The sequence below is a fragment of the Bos mutus genome, chromosome X, assembly GCF_027580195.1.
Source record: "Bos mutus isolate GX-2022 chromosome X, NWIPB_WYAK_1.1, whole genome shotgun sequence".
Lineage (NCBI taxonomy): Eukaryota > Metazoa > Chordata > Mammalia > Artiodactyla > Bovidae > Bos > Bos mutus.
This window is the reverse complement of record NC_091646.1, coordinates 35,540,426-35,548,404: the sequence shown is the minus strand read 5'-3', so window position 1 is coordinate 35,548,404 and position 7,979 is coordinate 35,540,426. Positions and strand designations below refer to the sequence as shown.

The 7,979-nt window shown below is 35.8% G+C and overlaps 1 pseudogene; it reads left to right on the top strand.

The window, feature by feature from the left end:
- Positions 1–217: 217 nt before the first annotated feature.
- Positions 218–3,319, top strand: LOC102284329 (vacuolar protein sorting-associated protein 35 pseudogene; annotated as a pseudogene).
- The last annotated feature ends 4,660 nt before the right edge of the window (positions 3,320–7,979 follow it).

Sequence of the window (7,979 nt, the reverse complement as noted above, 5' to 3'; positions counted from 1 at the left end):
AAAGATAGGGAAGCCTGGTGTGCTGCAGTCCATATGATCACAAATAATTTGACAAAACTGAGTAACTGAACAACAGCTATGAATCTATGAAAAAAAAATTGAAATAAATTCAGCAAAATTCAGAACACAAGCTGGGTATGTAAAATCAATTGTATTTATATATCCAACTGATGAAAATTTCCAAAATTAATTTATTCAAAAATTAGATTCAGGCGGGTGCTTCTTGCTGCAGGCTTAGGGGAGTCGCCATGCCTACAACACAGCAGTCACCACAGGATGAGCAGGAAAAACTCTTGGATGAAGCCATACAGGCTGTGAAGGTCCAGTCATTCCAGATGAAGAGATGCCTGGACAAAAACAAGCTTATGGATGCTCTGAAACATGCTTCTAATATGCTTGGTGAACTGTGGACTTCTATGTTATCACCAAAAAGCTACTATGAACTTTATATGGCTATTTCTGATGAACTGCACTACTTGGAAGTTTACCTGACAGATGAATTTGCTAAAGGAAGAAAAGTGGCAGATCTCTATGAACTTGTACAGTATGCCGGAAACATTATCCCAAGGCTTTATCTGTTGATCACAGTTGGAGTTGTATACGTCAAGTCATTTCCTCAGTCCAGGAAAGATATTTTGAAAGATTTGGTAGAAATGTGCCATGGTGTGCAACATCCCTTGAGAGGTCTATTTCTTCGAAATTATCTACTTCAGTGTACCAGAAACATCTTACCTGATGAAGGGGAGCCAACAGATGAAGAAACAACTGGTGATATCAGTGATTCCATGGATTTTGTCCTACTCAACTTTGCAGAAATGAACAAGCTCTGGGTTCGAATGCAGCATCAGGGACATAGCCAAGATAGAGAAAAAAGAGAACAAGAAAGACAAGAACTGAGAATTTTAGTGGGAACAAATTTGGTGCGCCTTAGTCAGTTGGAAGGTCTAAATGTGGAACGTTACAGATTGTTTTGACCAGCATATTGGAGCAAGTGGTGAATTGCAGAGATGCTTTGGCTCAGGAATATCTCATGGAATGCATTATTCAGGTTTTCCCTGATGAATTCCACCTTCAAACTTTGAATCCTTTTCTTTGGGCCTGTGCTGAGTTACACCAAAATGTAAATATGAAAAACATAATCATTGCTTTAATTGATAGATTAGCTTTATTTGCTCACCGTGAAGATGGACCTGGAATCCCAATAGATATTAAACTTTTTGACATATTTTCACAGCAGGTGGCTACAGTAATACAGTCTAGACAAGACATGCTTTCGGAGGATGTTGTATCTTTACAAGTCTCTCTCATTAATCTCACTATGAAGTGTTATCCTGACCGTGTGGACTATGTTGATAAAGTTCTAGAAACAACAGTGGAGATATTTAATAAGCTCAACCTTGAACATATTGCTACCAGTAGTGCAGTTTCAAAGGAGCTCACCAGACTTTTGAAGATTCCTGTTGACACTTACAACAATATTTTAACAGTCTTGAAATTAAAACATTTCCACCCACTCTTTGAGTATTTTGACTATGAGTCCAGAAAGAGCATGAGTTGTTACATGCTTAGTAATGTTCTAGATTATAATACAGAAATTGTCTCTCAAGACCAGGTGGATTCCATAATGAATTTGGTATCTACACTGACTGAGGATTAGCCAGATCAACCTGTAGAAGAACCTGAGCCAGAGGACTTTGCTGATGAGCAGAGCCTTGTGGGCAGATTCATTCATCTTCTACGGTCTGAGGACCCTGATCAACAGTACTTGATTTTAAATACAGCACGAAAACATTTTGGAGCTGGTGGAAATCAACAGATTTGCTCCACACTGCCACCTTTGGTATTTGCAGCTTACCAGCTGGCTTTTCGCTACAAAGAGAATTCTAAAGTGGATGACAAATGGGAAAAGAAATGCCAGAAGATTTTTTCATTTACTCACCAGACTATTAGTGCTTTGATCAAAGCAGAGCTGGCAGAATTACCCTTAAGACTTTTTCTTCAGGGGGCTCTAGCTGCTGGAGAAATTGGTTTTGAAAATCATGAAACAGTAGCATATGAATTTATGTCCCAGGCATTTTCTCTGTATGAAGATGAAATCAGTGATTTCAAAGCACAACTGGCTGCCATCACCTTGATCATTGGTACTTTTGAGAGGATGAAGTGCTTCAGTGAAGAAAACCATGAACCCTTGAGGATTCAGTGTGCTCTTGCTGCATCCAAACTTCTGAAGAAGCCTGATCAGGGCCGAGCTGTGAGCACCTGTGCACATTTCTTCTGGTCTGGCAGAAACACAGACAAAAATGGAGAGGAGCTGCATGGAGGCAAAAGGGTAATGGAATGCCTAAAGAAAGCTCTGAAAATAGCAAATCAGTGCATGGACCCCTCTCTACAAGTGCAACTTTTTATAGAAATCCTGAACAGATGTATCTATTTTTATGAAAAGGAAAATGATGTGGTCACTATTCAGGTTTTGAATCAGCTTATCCAAAAGATTCGAGAAGACCTCCCAAATCTTGAATCCAGTGAAGAAACAGAGCAGATTAACAAACATTTTCATAACACAATGGAGCACTTGCACTTAAGGCGGGAAACACCAGAATCTGAAGGGCCAATTTATGAGGGTCTCATCCTTTAAAAAGGAGTCAGGCTCCCATCCTCCTTTCCATGCACATCCAGTAAGGGTTTTATTATACTAGGCTTCCCTTCCATAGATTGTGCCTTTCAGAAATGCTGAGGTAGGTTTCCCGTTTCTTACCTGTGGTGTGTTTTACCCAGCACCTCCGGACACTCACCTTCAAGACCTTAATAAAATTATTCACTTCATAAGTGTTCAGGTCTGTCTGCTCATTCTAAGTAGCATGATTGATCTGCTATTTAAAATTCCTGTGATCTGTTTAAAACAAACAAACAAAAAAAGCCAAAAAATCCCCACTTATCTCTGTTACTAATGAAGCGCCCCTTCCGTTTTTTCTGTTCTGTTTCACTGTTGAGTGTATAATTTCCTTCATTCCTTGGAAGTACTAACCTGTAAGTATCTTTGTTCTGAAATTAATTTAGAGGAAAGAAATACTGTATGTGAAATTCAGCTTGGGCTTCTTCCAAATTGCAAGATCAGGCCATGTGTAATATTTTCCCTAAAATTAGAGAATATTGATGCATGTTTGAGGATTTTAAAGCACCATGGTCTAAACCAGAAGCTATATTTTGCATATTTGGACTCAGCCATCCATTAAGAACTTATGTTGTCTTCTGGACATATTTATCAAAATAATTTTGTTCTAAATAGTATAAAATAGACAATTTGTGATCTATATAATTTATGTATAACCTTCATTGTTGTAAATTTAAGGGGAAATGCATCATACAGTTATGATTTTTTTTTCACCAGTGAAACAATAAAGTTGCTATTAACAAAAAAAATTAGATTCAAAAATTCAAAATTCGATTTCAAAAATTTGGTTTATAATAGCATCAATAATGATAAAATATTTAGGAATAAATTGAACAAAAGAAGTGTAGTATGTATACTCAGAGAACTTCAAAAAGTTGTCATAGAAATGGACAAAGTACAAAACAAATGGAAAGAAATCCCATGTTCATGGATTAGAAGATTTAATATTTAGGTCACAATTCTCCCAAATCTACTCCAAATTCAATGTTATTCCCATCAAAATTTCAATCTGATTATTTTAAGAGAATGACAAGTAGTTCCCAATAATCACATGAGCACTCAAGGGACCTATAATAGCCTAAACATTCTTGAAACTGAATACTATTGGAAGACTCAAACATCTGGATTCCAGAATTTATTACAAAACTATCATAATAATGACACTGTGGTACTGACATAAGAATGAACATGTAGGTCAATAAGATAGAACTGAGAGATCAGAAATAAACCCTATAATTTCTGGTCAACTGATATTTCTCTAAGGTGCCAAAATCATTCAATGGGTAAAGAATAGTTTTTTCAATAAATAGTGCTGGAAAAACTGTACATCCACATGAAAAAGAATGGATTTTGAACGCTTCCTCATAACTTGACCAAAAAATAACTCAAAATGTATCAGAGACCTAAATGTGAGAACTAAACCAATTATACTCTTAGAAGAAAATAGAGGAATGGATCTGCATGATCTTAGGTTAGGTAAAACTTCTTAGAGATGATGCAAAAGCACAGCCAGGAATATAAAAAAATAGATAAATTGAATTTTATCAAAATGTATATCCTTTTGCTTCAAAGGACAGCATTCAAGAAGTGAAAAAAGTCCAAAGAATGTAAAAAAATTTTTTTCTAACAGTATATGTATTAAGCACTGTGCAGCTGGAATATATAGAAACACTCTTAAAACAACACAAAAAGACAAATAACATGATTTTAAAATTGGCAAAGAATCTGAAGAGGCATTTTCTCCAAAGAAGATATGCAAATGTCCCATTCATGAGCAGATATTCAACATCATTAATGGTCAAGGAAAAACATCAAAACCACTACTCCACACCTATTAGGATGGCTAATCATCAAAAGATACATCAAGGTTGTTGAGAATATGGGGATTGGAACCATCATATACTACAGATTACAATGCAAACTCATGCATTCACTTTGGAAAACATCTGGCAGTGGTTCAAATAGTTAAACATAAAGTTAGTACATGCCCTAGAAATTTCACACCTAGGTATGTATTAATAGTAAAAAAAACATTGAAAACATGACCACAAAAATAAATTCATACAGAAATGATCTTAGCAGCATTATTTGTAACACAGAAAGTGGAAAAAGCCCCAAAAGCCATCAACTGATGAATGGTTAAACAAAACATGGTACATCTTTCCAATGTAATATTATTTAACCTTAAAAAAGAATGTATTAATAGGATATTGATGTATGCTAAAACACTGATGAAGCTTGAAAACACTATGTTAATTGAAAGAAGTCAGTAACAAAGCACTACTTATTGCTTGATTCAACATATATGAAATGTCCAAAATATGCATATGCCTAAAGATGGAAGTTAGATTAGTGCAGAAATTCTATTAGTTGTTTACTAGGTTATGAGGGTGGGTGGTAGAGGGTAATGAGGAGTGTTTACTAAGTTTCTTTGGGGGTGATAAAACTGCTCAAAATTCAGATTATGTCATTATATGAACAATATTGTTAATATACTAAAAATGTAAATTATACACTTTAAATTGGTGAATTGTATGATATGTGAGTTATATCTCAATAAAACTTATTAAGTAAAAGAAAAGACTTTATTTGTGACAATGCCTATAACTATAATCTAATAGGACATTAAAATTGTTGCTTGAAAATCAACTTGCGTGATACCCAATGAGTACAAACTAGTCAAATTTTGATAACAATGTTGGTTTCTTTTTAAACTGAAAGGCAACATTAAATATGACCCAAATTTGGCAAATAGCCATGGGGTGACCAGCTGGCTCTGAGGGAATGCCTAATCAGTGCCCTGAGTCTAGAACATTCCCCTATATGGAAGCTGGGTGCCAGCTGTAGCTTGGCCCCAGATTTTTCTTCCTTATTAGAATAAGCCTTTCCTCCTGTTACAAGTATTCAGTGAACTTCCTTGAATTTCTTTTTTTTTTTTTTTTTGGTGGGGGGTAACTTTTTATTTTATTTTATTTTAACTTTACAATATTGTATTGGTTTTGCCATATATCAACATGAATCTGCCACAGGTATACATGTGTTCCCCATCTTGAACCCTCCTCCCTCCTCCCTCCCCGTACAATCCCTCATTTCTTAAGCATGTGTGGCATGTGGTACTTGGCCAGCCCTATCAGTATATCAGGCACCCAGGGAAGGAGACAGGGTAATCATCTGTAGCCCAAAAAGAGTGTATGAAGTCCATCTTTCTGTGTTGGCTATGAGGAGGTATCTGCTGACCATGGGAGATCAGCACACACTACAAACACTTATATCACTTTGTATCTTTTTTATGTGCATAAAACCTTATGTGCCAAGTCTTCCTTGGCTACTCTGAACCTGTAGAAAATGCCAAGGCTGTGGGCTCCTATTTCTGATGGTTGGCATCATTATGATCTCTGCCATCCTCCATGCAATGGGAATCATCACCTGGAATCGGTAGTTGAACCTTTCTGCTTGATACCCAGCAAATGTGCTCTTCTGCATGTATCCCAGAGAAATAAAAAGGCACACACAAACTGTACATGATAATTAAAAACTTTCTTATTTGTTTTAGCCAAAAACTGGAAACAAAAAAATGCCCCACAATAAGTGAATTTTTAAACCAACTATGGACATTCTTATAACATGCAGGCTAGCAATACAAAGAAATAAAATCTTGATACACACAATTTTGATGAATCTCAAGGATCTTACAATGATTTTTTTTTTTAATTTCAGACCCCTGGTGGCTCCATGCCTTTCCCCACTCTCCTCACTGCAACAGTGCATTCTGACTGACCCTTACAGTGAATTTTTAAAAAGCCAAATTCAGTAGGTTAGTAGGTTCTGGCAAGTAGGTTCTGCTTGTTTGTTTGTTTTTTTTTCGATTTTATTTTTTGGTTGTTAATTTTATTTTATTTAACTTTACAATATTGTATTGGTTTTGCCATATATCAAAATAAATCTGCCACAAGTATACATGTGTTCCCCATCCTGAACCCTCCTCCCTCCTTCCTCCCCATACCATCCCTCTGGGTTGTCCCACTGCACCAGCCCCAAGCATCCAGTATCGTGCATCGAACCTGGAGTATTCTTTTCCATAATTTTATCATTCTGAAAATGCTATTAAAAACAAGCAGATGAATAAAAGCAAAAATCTGCTTGTTTTTAATAGCATTTTCAGAATGATAAAATTATGGAAAAGAATAACAGGTTGGTTGCCAGGGGTTAAGTACTCGGCTAGAGGATAATGAAGATGTATATAATATGGTTACATGAGGGAGATTTTTTTACTGAGTAATTCTGTATTTTCATTTCAAGAGTAATGAAATGAATCTACAACTGTAATGAAGTGACAAAGAACTACACACACATTACATCAATGTCAATTTCCTGATTTTAATACTGTACTTAGTTACTCAAGTTGAATCACTGGGGAAAACTGAGTAAAAGCTATATGGGACTCAGTTCCTCATATTCAACTTCCTGTGAGTCTATAATTTTTGAAAACTAAAAAGTTGTTGTAATTCTTTCAGTGAGTACAAGAGCAAAGGTGTTTAAAGAACAGCACTCACTGAGAAACTCTTATATATGTTACAGGTGCATAAAACTCTTGTATATGTAACAGGTGCATAACAGGCCTATAGCAATTCATAGGCCCTTCACTTGTGATAGCAAAAACTGGAAACTTCCAAAATGTTTATATTGTAATTTTTTAAATTAGCATTTGTTAAAATAGAGCACAGGAATATCAATTGATGAACCAGGTTAAACAAAGACCAAAAGGTCATTTGGAAAAAAGAAGTTTATCGCTAACATGTCTTGGGAAACATGCACAACATGATTGATGGGCCACATGGGGATTTCAAAAAAGGGTACAGCAGAATGAGAGCATACAAACTGGAGTATATGCCTTTACTAGGTTCCTAAGGGGTTTTATTTAAGGTGCATAGAAAGGTAAGTAGCTGGAAGAAGGAGAGAAAACATATCCCCAGAAATGTTTCAGAAGTCCTATCAGCATCTATGAACTTGTGACTCTGAGGCCTGTTATTCTCGGGCATGCACTCTCCAAAGTGCCTAGTATCAGTTAAAGGCATCTGCAGGCCAGTTAAAACAAAAATATCAACAGCCCATCTACTGGAGAATGGATAAATAACATAATAAATGACATATAACATAAATATAAAATGAATGAACAGATCTTGGCCAAACTTTGGTAAGTTTATTTCTAAGGTTTTAAATCATTTTTTGTGCCATTATAAATGAAGTTATGCTCTTAATTTCATTTTTGGATTACTAATTTCTCAGATTTACTCAAACATATTACATT